Below are 19,584 nucleotides of genomic sequence, written 5' to 3'. Positions count from 1 at the left end.
CATGTTACTTTCTGTTTCCAGTCTTTCCCTAATATTTACTTCAGTTTGTTTCCTAATATTTTGATTCATCATAGGGTAATAAAAGTTTATCATTAGCACTGTAGCATCGCATCATATTTTGAATATATATCGTGGCAACCTTTTACCTTACAGCAGCTGTTAACAAATTCAGTGATAAAAAGACCTAACCAGAAAGTCTCCCCTCCATCTCAGGCTGTAGATCCAGGTAAAAATCAGAGGTAAAGTTCATATTCATATTCACAGATGTTTCACATAGTTATTTTTCAATGGATCATTATATTCAGCCCTCAGAGCTTGTGTAATTTTAAAACTTCAGAGTTCTTAGCTTTCTGTGCATTTCCATCTTCTGTGGCCAAATTAGCATCATGTATCAGCTATAGCTAAAAGATACCAAGAAGAAAGGAATCCCAACAGGGAAATTTCATTTACATGGGGGGGGGGAAAAAAAATTAGAACAGAAACTGGGTGAATATTTTGGCACAATAGCTGAAGCTTTCTGACTGGGTTATCCTTTTCCTTAATTTGTTTTTAACCACTAAATTTTGCAGCAATGTGATTCCTAAGTAGCTTTCTGCTCTCTCTCCTCTTGCAGAATGTCTGCTGCCTAATTTCTGCAGTGTGAGTAATCTCTGATCTACTGGATCCTGAACTAGGAGATTGATTTTCACAAATCTATTAGCCAGTTGTTTTTTTTTTTGTGTGTGTGGGTTTATTTAATTCTCACAGGAAGCTGAATGTGCAGAGGGAGTATTGCCAGTGCATTACTTGCAAAGAACTTACTCCATCTTCTGGATCAATCGTTAATAAAGAACTGAACTTTGGTTTGGCATGACACAGCTTTTCACACACACACACACACACACCCTCAGTTCTGCTATCATGGTCAACTGTTTACAAATACGCAGATAGTTCTTCATTTATCACTGCTCTTTTCTGAGGTGTTTTAAATTACATCTTATTTAATTCAGTACCTTCTTAACATAACTATTCAAGTACAAATTGCACTGACCACAGTCACTCCTTGCTTTTCTCAGGGTTGACTACTTTCATCCAGTATCTCTTCTTCATACAATGGTAATTTTTTGTTTCTGTCTTACTTCTATGACAGGCCTAATTTTCTTGACATCCTGGGAACCTGACTTTCAGGAGAGATAATGGATTACTTTAGAATGAAACTTAAATGCAGGTTTTATTGAACTTTTCTTGCTTTTATCTTAGTTTCATCCTTACAGTACATATAATAACTTTGAAAATGCTTATCCTATCTTGTTTATCCCATGCTATTTTCGTCTTTCTTCAGACCTTATCTCTTATTTTCTTAATTAAAACAGATTCTTGTCTTTAGAGTATCTCTTCCTACATCATTAATCTCTTTACTTACTGCTTGCATCAACTCACCTCTGACAGTAGACCCTGACATAAATTTACTTCTCCCCTTCCTGAGCTTTCTTTTTGAAGGCTTTTTGTTCTGCCATCCTTGTACATTTTGTAGCCCTCTAGGACTGTGGCTGGATTAGCCTCAGCAACCAGAGAAATGAGACATAGAAGAAAAAGCTCTGCATAATTTCTGACAGAAAGAAAATCCAAGAAATCTGATAAAGGAAGAGGCAAAATGGATCAACATGTTTGTACAAATTTTTCATTCAGATCAAAGAGTTGTGTACACATATGGATGGGTCAGATACCCAGCATGTCCCACATTAGGTGTTGAATCTTCTGAAGAAAGATTTTCGTACAGGTCACCATACTGCTTGGAAATGCTATTCTTTCCCTTTTTCTTGAGCCATTTATTTACCTGATAACACACTTTCTTACTTGAAAGCAGACTTTCCCTGCAGACAACTCATTTGTGGGCTGCATTTGGATTTCGAAGCTTGCAATACATAGAAAAAGTGGCAGTCAGGACATACCTGCCTGTCATTAAAGCCCTCTTACTAACCCTTAGTCTCCCAGTTTTCTAAACTAGATAAGCAAGAAGTCCAAGCCAAGACACAAAAATACAAAACTGCTCTTACGCTTTATCATGAACACATTCAGTCTCGCAGTATTCAAGTTTTGAAAAGTATTTCTAGGCAACCCAAAGCCATGAATGTTCATCTTGATGATCACCAAGTACTTTTTTTTTGATGCAATCTCATTCAGTAGTAAAGGTAATGAACAGTTTGTACACATTTGCACCCACACTTACATGTGTAACCCACTACAGGTAGCTTTGCACAAGTGCACAAATTGTGCAGATGGTGAAGGAACAGAGAATCAGATTCAGCAACTTTGGCTGCCACTCCAAATGTCTCCCTTAATTTCTCTAATTGGGCTTGATTATATCAAGTTTATAAAGTAAATTAATTTTCTCAGAAGCACTTAGCAAAAATAGTTCAATACAACCAGCATTTGACAGTACATCTTGATATAGCTCAAAATTCACTTAGGAAAACATGTCTTCCATTTCAGCCTGAAGAGTGTCTGAGTTAATTCATGTATAAAAGAGTACCTTTAGAAAAGTAGCAGGGTCACGTCTTATTAAGATCTAGTTAAATGTGAGCCAGTCTGTCCATACTCTGAACAATACTGAGGTGGACAGCAAACAAAAAAATTGTCAGGTAAAGGTATGCATAATTCTGTCTTTCCCTACGCTCATCAGGAATTTTTTCTTTTAAGACCAGGGATTTACTCACAAAATGAAAACACAAATACTCCAGGATCCATATATTTAGATAGTCAAAAGACTTAGACATTTCACATATAGGCTTAACAAGACTCTGAAATTCCTCTCAGCTAAAAGAATTTTAAACCAACTACTTCCATGCAATTTTTCAAAGTACTGACAGAGTTGTTGTCATTGTTTGCTGTTGTTATTATTTACTAGCTTGCATCATGGCTACAACAAGCATTATTTCATTTAGTTAACAAGTGTTGTTGAACAGGAACTTGGTCCTACATTTTTCTTTATTGTTCATTAAATAAATTTCTTAAAAGACTGCTTGATTCAAATGGTAGTTTTATTGACTAAGATTAAACATAATTTTATTGTTACTGAATGCAAGAATACAGTTTTGTGCCAAGCCATTCTCAATAATTGTGCACATTTCAGACTGGGGAAAAGCTTATTAAAGTAATGAAAAGTATTCTTAAAACAAATGTCTTAAGACCAGATGTCCCCAGCTGAGAGGATGACATAAGTTACCCAAGTTTGATTTTAGCAGGTGTAGCAGTTTCAAGAAATAAAGCCTGAAATCTTGCATATAAAAGCCCTTCCGTTTATTCATTCCAGAATATCCCTGGAATTCACAAAAGGCATCAAGTCTGAAGCCTATGTTACAGAGAAAGGATCTGACAAGACTATGATAAAAGGCAAATCAGTTTTTTATCAGACTCTTGACATTATCCTCTCTCTCTCCACCTTTTTTTATCTTCAATGGGCAAAAAGTAATAAAAAAAATTGAAAGGACAGCGAGAGAAGAGAAGATGCTATGCTCACTCTGCTTCACTGGAAGTCCTTCATTTTTAATAAATGGGACCGGTAGCTTATCTTAGTACTGCTAGACATTGTACAACAGCTGTCAGAAGGTTCTAGGTTTTGTGGAAATGTCCTAAAGTTTTCTGTTTCTTGAGGCAGAAAAGAATTCAAAATAAGGTTGCACTTTTCTGTTGAAAATTGAATTAAAATGGAATTTAAAAATATGGTGTTCACTAGTGACATGAATGAAGGATCTGCTGAGTGTTAGCACTGAATCTGGAGGAAGCAGTCTCTGTTACAGAACTGGACTCTGAATAGTGCTACTTGTCTTTAACTTGTATCTGAGAGTCCTAAGACTGGGCATACAATATCAACAGGAAAAGTGAAGAAAGTGAATATTCTCTTATTTAAATCCTAAATATAAAATGGAAATGACTAAATTATATCAGTAGCTCTTTCTCTCCTTTTTTTTTTTTTTTTTTTAAGGAAAAAATAATGAGGAACACAAAATGTACTGATAAGAAATATTGAAAAACATGGAGAAAATTGATACTATTTTATTAACAATTGATACTAACAAACTGAGAACTGCATGTGGTATGCATTAAATGTAATTTCATTGACTGAGTCCTGCATATCCTATGCAAAGACAGTAGGAAAACCACAGTTAATCTAAAATAAAGCATCCACACAAGCTTGAATTCAGCTGCATAGGCAGCCTTAAATTTTGAATTTTAGGGTACTTGACAAATATTAAATACTGACAAATATTAAATAATAATTTCTGACAAAGTATTTTAATTTTTTTTACTAACTGATCTGGAAGAATCAAAAGGTCTATGAACACATCGGCTATCTACATTGTGGGAATAGATGAAAGACTGTTCAGAGCCGAAGCTGTGGAGCAAGATAAAAGGCATGAGAAAGGAATACTGAGAACCAACGACAACAAAAGCCAAGTGAGCTGCAGGATTGTAGAATCACAGAATAACAGAATGGCCAGGGTTGGAAGGGATCTCAAGGATCATGAATCTCCAACCCCCTGCCACATGCAGGGCCACCAACCTCCACATTTAATACTAGGTTGCTCAGGCCCCATCTAACCTGGCCTTGAACTCCTCCAAGGATGGGGCAACCACAACCTCTCTGGGCAGCCTGTTCCAGCACCTCACCACTCTCTCTGTAAAGAACTTTCCCCTGACATCCAACCTAAATCTTCCCTCCTTCAACTTAAAACCATTTCCCCTTGTCCTGCTGTTATCAACCCTTTCAAAGAGTTGATTCCCCTCCTCTTTGTAGGCTCCCTTTAGATACTGAAAGGCTGCAATAGAACACCCCGCAGCCTTCTTTTCTCCAGGCTGAACAAGCCCAGCTCCCTCAGCCTGTCTTCATAGGGGAGGTGCTCCAGTCCCCTGATCATCTTTGTGGATCTTCTCTGGACCCTTTCCAGCAGCTCCCTGTCTTTTTTGTACTGGGTGCTCCATACTTGGACACAGTACTCCAGATGGGGCCTCACAAGAGCAGAGGAGAGAGGGACAATCACCGCCCTGTCTCTGATGGCCACCCCTCTTCTGATGGAGCTCAGGATACCAATTGCTTTTCGAGCTGCAGGAGCACAGTGCTGGCTCATGTTAAGCTTTTCATCCATCAGGACTCCCAGGTCTGTCTCCGCAGGGCTGATCTCAAGTACTGCTCCTTCCAGTCTGTATGGATGCCTGGGATTCCTCCGGCCCAAGTGTAAAACCTTGTGCCTTGCTGTGTTGAACCTCATTAGGTTCACCTGGGCCCACGTTTCAAGCCTCTCGACGTCCCTCTGAACGGCATCCCTTCCTTCCACCATGTCAACCGCACCACTCAGCTTGGTTATCACAACCTTGCTGAGGATGCACTCGATTCCATCATTGATGTCATTGATAAAGATGTTAAAGACCAGTGGTCCCAAGACAGACTCCTGGGGGACACCGCTCATTACTGGCCTCCACCTGAACATAGAACCATTAATCACTACCTTCTGTGTGCAGCTTTTTAACCAGTTTCTTGTCTATCGAGTGGTCCACCCATCAAATCCACATCCCTCCAATTTGGAGATAAGGATGTGGTGGGGGATCATGTCAAAGGCCTTGCTCAGGTCCAGGGAAATGACATTGGTCGCCTTTCCTTTTGTTCACCAATGCTGTCACTCCATCATAGAAGGCCACCAGGTTGGTTAGGCATGAGCTTCCCTTGGTGAAGCTGTGCTGGCTGTTTCAGATCACACGCTCATTCCTCATGTGATCAAGCATGTTATCCAGGATGATCTGTACCATGATTATCACAGGATAACAACCCTTCTTGAGGAAGAGCATGTGGCTAGGAACTACTCATGACCCTGACTGAAGGAGCGCCTCCATGCGAGGTTAAGGAGTGTTTGTTGACATGTAAAGAAATGTGGGCAAGTTACAAGAGGAAACTTGGAAATGTATAAACTATTTGGATTGTTCACAGTTGAGTCCGTGCCTCAGATGCTGCACCACATGGGTTTATCTTTCCAGAAAATGAATTTTATCCCTCTCTTCTCATTCATAACAATAGCTCAACTAATTTGAGCTTAAATGTTGCCTGAGATACTGGTTACCTCTATTCTAGGAGATCTCATCAGAGGAAGATATGCAGTTTTACCGGTTATCCTGCCCAGAACTGCACTGCTTCTTTGGTGTTGGTTGTGGAAGATCAGATGATATTTCTGAGTCTGTTCCACCTGAACTATGGCTGGTTTTTACTCATCGTGGAAAAGGAGAGTCCAAAGGAAACTGAAGTTTGATCAAGACCTCAAGCTGCAATCATTCTTTCCTTTCCAGTATAGGGCCATAAAGATCTGTTATGGGAAAGACCTAGAACTTCTCCATCATGAGCTCAGGTTGATATCTGCTGTTTTAAACATGTAAAGAAGGAATGTAGACTACACTAAAATGGAACTGAGCACGTTGCAATCACAGAACTATCTGTTTGTTATGAACATCTAAAGCTACTTGTCTCTACCAAGCTCTCCATGTTAATAACGCTGCTTACAGCCACAATCCATTTATTTCAAACATGACTGTCCTTGTAAAGTTTTTTAGCGTTACTGAGAAATGTGTTTATTTTCCTGTTGAAGTTTGAAGTCCTTCCTTCACAGATCTGCTTTCTGTTGTGGACATCATCCTTGATGTGTTATGATATTCCCAATGATATAAAACTGTTTCACTTACTACGGTTGGTTTAATTTGCTCAAGGACTCTTTCCCGAATTTTAATCGTCTGTCAAAGATTTGTCAAACATTTCAAAGGGTAATCTTGATCCCGTGCAGGGCAGGAGTCATTTGAAAGAACTTATTTTTCATTTAACTAAAATCTTGAAAAGTCATTCAGTCTCCAGTTTGGATCCTATCTTAATTGCTGTGTTATTATAATAACAACACTAAAGACCACAAAGGTAGTAAATAATTTTCATAGAGACAATAACAGAAAAAAAAAAGGTGACAAATGAGAAATGCTGGTTTTCCCCATCATAATGTGTGTGTGTGTTCTGGAACAGAGCATGGGCTGTATATGCATAGATGGTCAGGCCTCATTTGCTATTCAGGAAGATTTGCAGAATATACTCACTTTTTTTACAAGGCAAAGGGATCATTTTTCTTCTAGCAACCACTGTTCTCCATGTACCAGTAAATTCGAGGCCCTGCCCTCTGGAGTTGAGAGGTGAGGCAGCATCGTACTCTAATTACATGTTATTATCTGAAAAACATCCAGTGCAACAAAATCCTAATTCATATTAAAACTCCTGCTTAGCAGTAACATAAATAATTGTAATTCAGTTTGAATTTCCTTTTCCCAAGAGAATATTAGCCTACTTTCTACTCTGGTAAATCATCAAATTACCCTTGAGCTATTCAATATTTGCAGGTCTGAGTGCCAGTTTTGTGGCATATCCAATTTCATGTACTTCAGCTGTATTTATGGGCTGCATTAAAAAAGGGGTGGCCAGCAGGGAGAGTGCACCTGGATCACCTTCTGCTTTCCAAATGAGATGTCTTGGGCACTAACATTAGGACAGTATAAAAGATCAGTGTCCTTGCTTTTGCTTCAACAGCTGAGGAAATCAGATGAAAAATCTGAGAAGGGGAGAAGGAAGAGTAAAAAATGTGTGTGAGAGAAGAGGCTGTACCCTTGTAGAAGGGTAGTTTTTGAGTGTTGTGGCAGCATGGCAGCTGAGAAGAGCTCAAATTCTGTCAGCTGTGCCTAACAGGCTCTCTGAATGTTGCTTCTCAGCACTGGTTATTCATTCTAATATTTCCTTTTTTATGCACTAAATCAAACCAGAGGGATGGATATTCTGCAGCTCAGCCAGTCTCCTAGACTTGGAGGGCCTCTAGTGGCTGATGGTTTCATTATATTAAAAGTAACTCCTAAATCCTCAGGCTTTCCAAGTATTATTATCAGGCCTTTTAAGGCCTGTCAGTTTCTCTCTGCATATTGTGCTCTGTATGGTCTTGAATAAAAAAGAAGAAGCCCTTGGCAGAAGTATGGTATTCTATGTATGTTATTCTATGGATGGTAGTGTGAAATAGAAGAGTCACACCATTTCAGATCCCTGAAATATGTTATACCTCTTTTATACAGTCTTTCTTTAACCTCAGCAAGCCTAATCTGTACTGGAATTAAAAGATGTTACTTTTATAAACCCTAAAAAATAAGGTTTCTTTTTGTTTTTATTTTTGTTTTTTAACAACTGACAGATACCTAATTGACATACCTTCTGAGAGAGTGTAAGACATTGAATTTCACCCTGAAGACATTGCTATCAGAGAGCTGATGATAGCATATTGTTTCAGTTTAGCAGAGATAGGCAAGATATAAGAATTTGGAAGCTAGTCAGCAAAGATAAAACTGGACATAATGCCGGATTAACAGAAAGAACAAATAAGCATTGAAAGAAATAACTGATCAAAAAAAAAAATCCAAGACAAGTGTCATAACCCGTCGACTCTAAAATAACCTTAATCCAGCGGCTCAAGCAAAAGGTAGTTAGGAGTAAAACAAATATCACTGGGCAAAATTCTCTGATGTCTGTCTTTTAGGTCAGGAGAGTAAACGATATTTTCTTTTGGAGGGAAAAAAATAAGTTTATTATCTGAGATCTGAAGGAGGGTTTGTCATAAAGAGGGAGGAAGAAAACACACAAAAAAAACTATAACAGACACAAACTACAAACTATTGGGGAACTAGCAAAATACAAGCAGGTAAACCATAGGTTTATGTATCCGAAGAAAAAAAATCACCAGGCAAATTATCATTGCTAGATAGTGTTAAATAAGGAACAACAACATTCACTTATCTTCTGGACAGTCAATAGGACACATCATCCCAGGCTATATATGTCAGTGTCAGATGTAAATGGGGTGTGAGTTAAAGAACAGAATTAAAGCTCATCTCTAGCCTTTATTATTGACATTACAGAACACAAACATGGACTTTCACATAGGATGATCCTTAACTAGCAGCTGCTATGAGGCAGTATTTGGACAAAAGACCCAAAAAGAGCACCCAGAGAAACCATAACCAGCAAGAAACCAGCAACCACTCTGAACCACTAGACTGTTTCAGGCTAACCTTGTTTTAAATGTTCACCAGCTGCAAAAAGTTTTTTGGTTAAAATGTCAAGCTATTTTAAACATTTCCTGTTTCTGATCAAATGCTTTGGTCAGGCCGGTTCTGTTGTTTTAATGAGAAAAAGATTGCTGTTGAATACAATAATTGTTAATAAAGCATACACTTTACAGATGAATAAGGTACTCTGATAGCCAAAATGTGAAGATTTCAGCACAATTGTCAAGAACAAATATTTTCCAAACACTGCAGTCTAAATATTTCTAAGTGTATTTGCTGAGGCTAAATGAATGAGTCCAGATATCTAGGGCTCATATTTCTACCTATGTTCACAGAATTCAGAGTACCAACGTAAAGGACATATATATGTATATAAATGTTGTTTTTTCTGTTATGGAAGCCCTGTCCATCCCAACACTCTTGTAATTTCAGCTCTTCTTTTCTGTGTCTGTTGAATGATCAGTGTTTGGAAATTAAGTAACAATCATGGATCTTACTGATCTTACTGGGAGTGACAGAGGATAGGCAATACAATAATCCTCTACCTATTTCTGGGATTTTAAATGGCTGATGGCTGCTAAGTGCACTGTTGCATCAAGTCACTGCTAGCTATTTTAATTACCTGCAAATGCAAGGAAAAGCATGTCTTGCGATCATCTGCTGTCATGGGAATTGACACCGAAGCTTTAAGTTGATTAAAGAACAATGCAGTGAGCAACCTGGTGCTATCACATTGTCACTGTCAGCCCAGATCAGCAGAGAGAAAGCTGACTGTATACGACAGCATAAAATAAATCTACCTATCAGAAGTTGTGGAGGAAGACTTAGTCATATCCTTCCAAAACCAGGATTCAGGTTACATCTGTTCAGCTTCTTAGTCATGATTAGCTTAGCCTGGAGTTTGAGCAGAATCCTGTAGCTCTTGATAAGATATCATCAGGTAAAGTAATGAACACCAGAGGGATCTGCGTATTACATTGTCTTGACTCAACAGGGCTTGTTCATGGGTTGGAGCATAGGAATGTTGTCCAAGCATCCCAAGTTCATAAGATTTGCATACATCTGTATATACTCTAAAAGCCTCTCCCCCCCCCCCCCCCCCCCCCCCTTTCCCTCCAGAATAAACAAACAAGCTAACTAATTGAACTGAATCTACTGGAAAAATATTCTAGAATGAGTGAAGGGAAAGTTGCAAATTCTATACATGGGAATAATAGCAATCAAGAGCATGTATGTTTGAAATCCAACTACTGATTGTGCTGCATTTCTGTGAAAGAGCATCCAGAGCATAAACATTGTGCGATTAGCATCACAGTATAAAAAGATCAATACTTTGAAAAACTGACTTTCACCAAGAGAAGAATGAGAGACAACATGATATTCTTCAAATATCTGAAAAGAAGGAAAGCAAGATATTCCATAATCATCACAGTCAGGAACAGTGGCTAGTACTGCATCAAAGAAAGTTAGCTTGAACCATGAGGAGAACTTGCCAACAGACAGGCTACTTTAGAATTAGCAGTATCTGAGGCCAAGGGTCTGTTAATAGGTTGGAGATTGGAATCTGAGGAACAGTTCCAGTACTGATTCAGTTAATATTGCATGGGGCTCCAGCTGAACATTATAAACAACTCTACCATAAAGCACAAATCTGAAATGGGTCCCTCAGGCAGTACCGTGCATGTGTATGCAGTAAGCATAGCACTTTTTGTTTTCTTTGACCTTAGTCTGAGCTTCAGAAACCATTCAAGTAGGCTGGTGCCTCACTGGAAAGGAAGAATAGCTAAGGCAAAATGGCAAATCATGATTTCTCTTGTCAGAGGAGAAGATGAGAAGTAATTGGCTTTTCTTTCAGTTCCTCATCTTCAGGCTAAAATGCTCATTTCAGTAATTTTCATGCTACATGTCTTTGCTGAAAACTGAAAATGAAGTTACAGATCTTTATTTGACTGGTGTTATGTTGGAATAAGAGGAGGAAAGAATATATTTTAGAGCTTGCTTTCAGTAGTCAGCCACTTTTGTTTTAAATGTCCCCTCTCTTTTCCTCTCTTCCTTTATTATTCAGCCCTATTATCTCTTGCTGGAAGAAAACCTTTTCTTCAGTATGGTTTACTTGAGGTATTACAGCTGAGCAGTTGGAAAACTCCATTTATAAAAGTGATGGTATTATCACTGTTAAGGTCTTTGAAGCTTGAAAAAGCTTACTTCCATTTTGCCTTACCCTGAAGGAATACAAACAAAAAAAAGGGGGCAACTGGATCAGCACAGTCAAAACGTGTTCCAAAATAAAGCAGTGTCAAATTATATATCACAATTGCTATAGAATACAAACAGATCTGTCCATGTCATACTTTATTTCAAATCAGAACAATGCTGTTACTTTATTAAAAACTGAGTAAAACAAAACATAACCAGCTCAGTCTTTATGTTCTCTATTTAAATTTCTGTCCAGGAAAAGCTAATAACACCCTTTTGTCCAGTATTTCTTTGCATCCGTACGAAAGGTGAGGAGATAACCTTATTTATGTATATCAGCAACACAACAAACATGCCATCTGTAGATGTAAATGTAGACAGCCTAGGGAATATGCAAACTTCAATTCAGGATGAATAATTTGGAAGCTCATTTTAATGTCACTGTCTCTTGTCTGTATACTGAGCAAAACAAACATCTTAACTGGCATGCTTTTCTTGCCCACAGAATGTTTTAGGTTGTAAAGGACCTCTGGAAGCCATGTGGTCCATTCTCGTTTCTCAGGGATCCAGAAGTTTCCAGAGCAGAACCAGAGACTACTATGCAAACTGCTGTCTGTCAGCTGCTCTGTTAGCTACACTCTGAAGGTGAAAGAGCAGAACAGATTTAAATAAAAAAGGTCAGAGACAAGAAAGTCATGGAAAACAATGTCAGATGGGAAAAAAAGAAGGTCATAGAAGATAAAACCAGAGAGGATAAAACTAATGAAGGATGAAGAAGAGAAATGATCAGAGAGGAGAAGTCAGAAAAATGCAGTTCCAAGAGCAATAAAAATATAAATTAGAGACAAGATGGAGGAAAAGAAGAGAAGGTCATAGAATGTCAGAGTGGTTCAGAAAAGTTCAGAATATCAGAGAAGGACAAGAAAGTTTGTTAAGTATTGCTCTGACAGCTCAGGGCTGGAAGGGGAGGGGAGGGGAGGTGAGGGGAGGGGAGGGGAGGGAAAGGGAAAGGGAAAGGGAAAGGGAAAGGGAAAGGGAAAGGGAAAGGGAAAGGGAAAGGGAAAGGGAAAGGGAAAGGGAAAGGGAAAGGGAAAGGGAAAGGGAAAGGGAAAGGGAAAGGGAAAGGGAAAGGGAAAGGGAAAGGGAAAGGGAAAGGGAAAGGGAAAGGGAAAGGGAAAGGGAAAGGGAAAGGGAAAGGGAACCCTTTGGACTGTTTATGCCCTTCTGTGAAATTGTTATTCCAGCTCCGAGGAAACAGAAGCAGTCCTAAATCTGATGAGGAATCTGGGTCATTGCTCAGCCCAGTAAAAAGAAATCCCCAAGGAAATAAAGAAACTGAACATTTCATATTCTCTAATTACATTTCATCATAGTTGCTAATAACTTCAAAGCAATCTGAGACTTAGAAGCTGCTTCTGAATAAACAGCTGAGCCACTACAAGTGACAGAGCTCTGCATCAGGAGTCCAGAAAACCCACCAATTCCTCCAGGCCCCAAGTTTTCCCTAGTTTGTCTTTGCAAATAAAGTTGGGACATGCATCCTTAAACAGTTAGCAGTGTTCTTTAAGAAAAAAAAAAGAAAAAAAAGAGAGAGAGAGAAAAGGGAAGGGAAGGGAAGGGAAGGGAAGGGAAGGGAAGGGAAGGGAAGGGAAGGGAAGGGAAGGGAAGGGAAGGGAAGGGAAGGGAAGGGAAGGGAAGGGAAGGGAAGGGAAGGGAAGGGAAGGGAAGGGAAGGGAAGGGAAGGGAAGGGAAGGGAAGGGAAGGGAAGGGAAGGGAAGGGAAGGGAAGGGAAGGGAAGGGAAGGGAAGGGAAGGGAAGGGAAGGGGGAAAGATGCTTTCTTCAAGCAATTAACTGTAGATCATCCCTTTAACTGTAAATCATCCCTTTAAGGCAGTGTAGTCAGGGGTTTGCCGGGTGCTTTAGCAAGAAGATTAGGAACCAATAAAGAACCAATTCCCAATATGAGAAAAGGGATGACTAGGGGAGACAGTCCTCATGATATAACTGGATGTGGGCAAGTAAGTGAATCACCAAACATTGCAAAAGAAGATTTAGCTTTTTATATAAGCTGATTGGCACTTGTGCAAGCTGATTGGTACTTGAAAAATGCCCACAAAAGGATGGTGTCTAAGCATTCGTAAATGTTAGAAGCAGAAGTGGGAAAGGGACCGGGCACAGGTAGAGTTACAAGCTCTCGAAAATCCTGTTGCTAGGCAAGGGCCTCAAAAGTGTCAAGTGTTGTCAGTCCAAAGCACGATGGAAAATCAGAGCATTTCAAGTGTTGCAGATTTTGTATTCTCCCCTTCAGTTTTCCAGTTAACCTGTTTTCAAAACCAACCAAAATCTTTTCCTAATGATTTTTTGTTACTTAGTACACAAAGTTTAAGTAGAGAGCACATACTAATTCTGCCAAATTAAACAGGAGTGACGAAAGTACACTGTTTTGAGGAGATAATTAATGAAGCTTTCATTACCTAGCCACAGTAAAAATTAAGACCACTCAGATAGGTCTTACTCATTCAGAGATCTTTCTATTTTGGGATGCCAGAGGTCGTTAAGAACATGACACTTTGATCTCTTGGTCTGGGATCTAAATCAGTGTACGGCAGAAGTCTGGCATAAAACTGAGCTACGTCTGACGGAACAGCATCATAGTTAAAACAGTTTCCCTTTTTTTGTTGTTGGTTCCTCCTCCTCTCCCCCATTTCTTTTATTGTATTCAGACATAACATTTTGCAATGTACCAATTTTGGTAAGAAAGCCCCTTTTTCTTCCCATCAAACTTAGTCTGCCCAGTTTTTTAAGTAAATGTTGGTTTGCCTGAGCCCATCTGACCCTAAAATCATGAAGTTATGTTCAAATAAAATTTAAAAGTTTATGCTTGAGCGTATTTCAACTGTACAGAGAGGGCCAAAACACCACCAAGTTCTGACATATGCATGAGTCTGATCTAAAGTTGAGGAATGTTTGTACCTGGAATATGAACTAGAAAATATCAGACAAATGCTGCTAGTCATGCAAGCTGCTACTCAAACCACTGCCACCCTGAAGAGAAAGTTACTATATGAAATAGCACTAAGACCTTCAGACCTGCAGGAAAACTGTAAAATGCAGATGTAGGAAGATGGCTTAGGCAGCAGCACCCAGCCTGACATGGCAGAGCACCAACTAAGCACTAGTGTGTGAGGACTGCTCTTTGCACCAACTCCTGTTACTGTGTCCTTGGATGGTCTTTGCATATGTCCAGTCTCTCCTGTTGGGGACACATCCATTAGAAATCTACAAAGTTCTGTCTCTCCTCTGTTGTCCTATCAAAGCAGACATGAGTGATAAAAGTGATGAAAACAGCAAAAATTAACACACATTGCTCCCCTGTAACACCAGTAAAAAGGAGGACACCTGTCCTCCTTTTGGACTCCTATATGGGGCATCAAATTTTCATGAGTTAAAATCCTACTTGGAGCAAGCATAACACCTGGTAAACCAGACTTCCACAAGACTGCTTTAAAGTAGTGCCTTTCTAGTTAGACAGTGGTATTTTTGTTTTTTTCCTTCCAACCTACCTACAGCTTCAAAATCATTTTCTTGTACTCTCCTGCTTACTTCTACCTCACATTTTTGCTACTTTCTGCAACTGAAGAGTCTGAAAGTTGAGTGTGCTTCTGTCTCTTCCATCTAGCAGCCTGTATACTAAAACCAGCATCCTTTTCCCACTCTCCAAAAGCAGTTACTGCTTCGTGCCCCTGCGCCGCACAGAACACAAATCTGCTAGCTGCACTCTGAAAGTGAAAGAGAAGAACAGATCAGAAAAAAGGAGTAGGCACTGTACCCTACCTGAATAGGGGATGTGGCCTAGCTCTGTAAAGAACTGGGCCAGTTCTGCAAGGGATTTCTGGCTAATGAGGATGCTGGAAGTCTGCATAGAATTGTTGCTATCCCAGTTTGTGATCAAAATGCTCAATGATCAAAATCACTTTAGGATTATTGAAGAAGAAAAATATAGCAATAGGTTATCTGTTGCTTTCTTAACTCTTATAAATACAGTACAAGCATCATAATATTAGGTAACAGCAGTGACTGTGAAATTTAACATTCCAGATAAGCTTGAATGCTATGTATTGTATGATATGACATACTAGTTGAAGTCATAGCTTGATTTGGTGACTGGTCTTAATTTTTATAATAACAGACAATTCCTGAAGTAGTCTTTTTATTAGAAAAGAAGAAAAAAATTGAACATTTCCTCTTCTCTCTTATGTAGCCTGAACTACACTGTGAATGAATGGAATAAATTATTCTGTTGAATTAGCAACTCAAAGTAAAAGATGGCTGATGCAGAGAAAGAGCAATATGAAGACAGAACATTACCCTGTTGCTTGGGAGATAAATATGAATGTGTTTGATTTGCTATACCCTTCCTTCCTACTGTTAGACAATTCACAAGCAGTATTGACTCTGCAGATGAAAAGAAAAAATAAACTTCACCATCTTTGGTGGGCTTTTTTGTTTGGTTGGTTTATTAATATAAAATACTCTACAGTGCCTCAATTCCTTAGGTCATAACTTCGTATGCAGTTTGAAACATTAATTGTGTTTGCAATCCATTAGTATCAACATTCATGCTTTAATTGATTCTCCATGCAAGTGAAGTATGACCTCCCTCTGAATCACTATGTGATGACAGCACTGCAAAATCACACCATAGCTAACATTTTAAAAATGTTTTTCTTAGCCAAATCCTCATCTGTTTCTGCACAGGGGATAGAGAGGTACATGTTCTTAAGCACTTGATGCTGTAATACCAGGAGACATGCTACCAGCCTACTATATTTGTATTTTTGGACAACTGCACTGAGGCTTGAACAGACAGTATTGAAAGGCATTTGGACATTGTAATAGAGGGTTATCAGCTTCCTAGTGTAAAATTCAAGTTTTTTCCTGGCTCCTAAACACATTCATCTTCCCTTGTGTACTTTCCCACTCAATTTCTGTTAGAACACTCAGTGGGTGTAAACATCTGGTTGCCAGCAAAGAAATATAAAATTAAGCAGTCTATATATCTGTCTGTCTCGTAGCGCAGATAAAATAAGCCAATATGAACCATTTCATTTATCCTCTACTGACTATCAAAAAGCTCAAAGCCTCAAGTCTTCACATTAAAAATCAAATCTTAATTCTGTAGTCATTCTATGTAGCACTGTTTCTTAGGAAGATTCCTTAATCTGAATCACCATATGCAGATAAGATAGGATATATACTTTAGTATAACATTATGTAGTTTTACAGTGAAGATCTTGAGGCTGAGATTTAGGTATTAAGGGGGAGAAAAGTCATTTTGAAGAAGTTTTGTGTGATCTCGTGTATTCAACTCTGATTTTTAGCTGAGTTGGATCAGATGTTTTTAATCCTAGCTGTTTGGAAGAGGAAGTCCAGACAAATGGATGCAAATCTCAGACTGGGAATCAATCTTCCCTTGTGAGCTTCTGTGAGGCATTACAGAAATAAGGTCTGCCCTGATCAATTATTTTAAATTCTATTTAGAATTGTAAAATACCTTTGTTTTCTGCTCTTTAAATTCTGATCTCATGATAATTAAAAAATCGTTAAAGAAACAAACTGGGACACCTGAATATTTACATCATTTGGCAGAATTTCCCCATGATCCCACCAGAGTTGCTTCCAAAAGCAAATGGTCTGTGGCAAGCAACTGCATTTTGAGAGTTTTTAACTTTAATTCTTAACACAAAATATTCCTATATACATCGAAAATTGCTTTAAGTTGTGGCATTTAAGGGGTTGTCCTCTGTATAAAAAAAACGAGGATTAGCTATACTGTACATACTGTAATTCTGTTCCTTCACCTAAACAACATTTTCCTGCTGTAAGTTGCATCCAAAGTGAGTTTTTTGTCCTTTGTTAACAATCCACCCTATAATATTAGTGATAGGGCACTGAGTCTGGTTTAGCTGGTTTTATTCCTTGTTTCTGTGAAGTAGGCAGCTGCTGAATGTCACAAGGAACCATGTAACGCGGAGCAACAGGAGAGTGGCTGTTTGCTGCAAAGTGTTCTTTGGGCTACTGGGCTTTTACCACTTCCAATTGTAGTTTATAACAGAGAAAATAGGGAAGGAAAGAGCTGAGTAAACAAGCTGGAAACTGTTTTTTTTTTTTTTTTTTTTTTTTAATGCAGCTATTAAACAATGTGAAGCCTGGTAAGAACCATCTTTACCATTCATATTGCTGTATATATTGCAAGAACAAGTTCTTATGTCAGTGTCCAAATGATTGCCAGTTAAAAATAATCTCTCTTCTGTCTGAGCGTTCTGTCAGTATATGGATGTTTCCTTTACTTTTCCTCTTCCATCACTGATGCAGCAGAAAGTATTTTACTCACAAGTGTGGAACTGAGAAGGGTCTTGTACCAACCACATTAAGGGACCATCTGTTAATATTTTTCCACATTCTGTGGGACACAGCTGGAAATACCTCTTGGAATTGCTGCCTCTTTCAGTTTCACTTGGAGAGAAAGGAAATGGACTCCCTAAATTCAGTGCCCACATCCAGATTAATTTCCAGAAGGCTGCTTTTGCAGTTTTCCCCACTTTTTCTAGCCCATGGAGAGCCCCAACTAACACACTTGGCCCCTCTACTGAGCAGGGGCTGTATAGCTGCGAATGAACTTTATTTTCTCCTCTTGCTTAAAATCACCTATGTTTTTCATGGCACTACCCTCCTACTAGTCTGGTTTAGTACTGCTGAGCGTTCCCAAGAAATTTAAACCTTATGCTGCTGCAGCCCAGTGGATTTCAGGGATGTCTGAAGACAGTGGACAAATCTTAGTGCTCTACTTAGAGTTGTAGGTGACGAAAGAGAACAGGTATATGATAACAGCAGGCAGGCTGTCTTTCTACGTCAGTGGATAGAAATGTTGCTTCCTGCTTGTGTAGCAAAAGAAAGTGATGACAATGCCTTCTAGTAGGATACAAACAATACAGAGCAGTAGCTGGTAAGAAGAAGGAAAACTGGCTCACCCCTTCCAGTGACAGCCCAAGAGGGACACAGTCTCTGCTATAGAAGTGCTACTCCCTCAGCTGCCATCTCTTAAATGTAGGTGAGCAGGGATGGATCCAGTCTCCACCCTTTCTGGTCACTCAGGTGCATTGCTGTGTTGGCCTTGCCTTTTCACCTGCTGCTCAGCCTTTGGTTCAGGCTGTAACCTGGCAATTCTGCTGCGCTGCTCTTAATGAGTATATTTTTTTTTGTTAAAAATAATGCACCTTAAAAAGATGTAGATAGTATCATTATGATTTGGAAATACTTAGAAGAGGAAAATAATTTTTTTCATATTTGAAGAAGTTTCATACTTTTAAAGCCAATGCATGCTTAAAACTATACAGTCCATTGCTTAATAGGGTTGTTTAACTTTCTGTCTCACTTCTGGAATCTAAGTATATGGCTAGAGTGTAAATATTTATTTTTTACTAAATTCCTCTTTCATACATATGAGAAACTCAGACACTTTTTCCACAAACAATGGTGGAATGTAAGATTAACAGAGGTGTTACTATGAAAAATAAGCTTGCACTGATACATAGTGATTTAATGGTTTCTTATCCGAGTGGAAAGGAATAATCAATTAGTTGACATTAAATTGCTATTCTTATTTTCTTTGTCTTTAGAAGATACTAAGATGATATAATAATGCTTTATCAAAAATCAATTTTATTGGTAGTAATATTTAACTTATTAAAACTCATGCAAGACACACTGTTACTTGTAGCTATAAAATACTTTCTGAGTGATGTATATGAATGTGTGGAAGACCATGCACTAAGAAGATGAGGACAGTAGGAAGAAAAACACTTTTCGAATTCTCATAGTAGTTGCTTTTCTTTGTATTTTCTTCCAAATATGAGAAAGGTTTGAGCTTGGGGGAGGAGAGGGTGAGGACTGACTTTTCTTGGAGGCTGCTGCCAAAAATGTCTTCACTTTCGAAAATTGCATCCATTAAAGAGATCACTACAAAGGAAGCTAAGAACTGCTTGGGAATTACTTCATCTTCAAGGAATCATCTAAACCAACCATCCACCTACCAGCAGTATTTCCGCACTTAACTGCGTCCCTCAGTACAACATCTAAACGTTTCTTGAACATCTCCAGGGGTGGTGATTCAACCACCTCCATGGGCAGCCTGTTCCAGTGCCTGACCACTCTTTTGAAGAAGAATTTTTCCCTAATATCCAACTTGAAGGCTTTCTCATTTAAAGATTCTCTGTAATAGATCA

Source organism: Lagopus muta, chromosome Z (assembly GCF_023343835.1).
Source record: "Lagopus muta isolate bLagMut1 chromosome Z, bLagMut1 primary, whole genome shotgun sequence".
Classification (NCBI taxonomy): domain Eukaryota; kingdom Metazoa; phylum Chordata; class Aves; order Galliformes; family Phasianidae; genus Lagopus; species Lagopus muta.
This window is presented reverse-complemented; position numbering follows the sequence as displayed.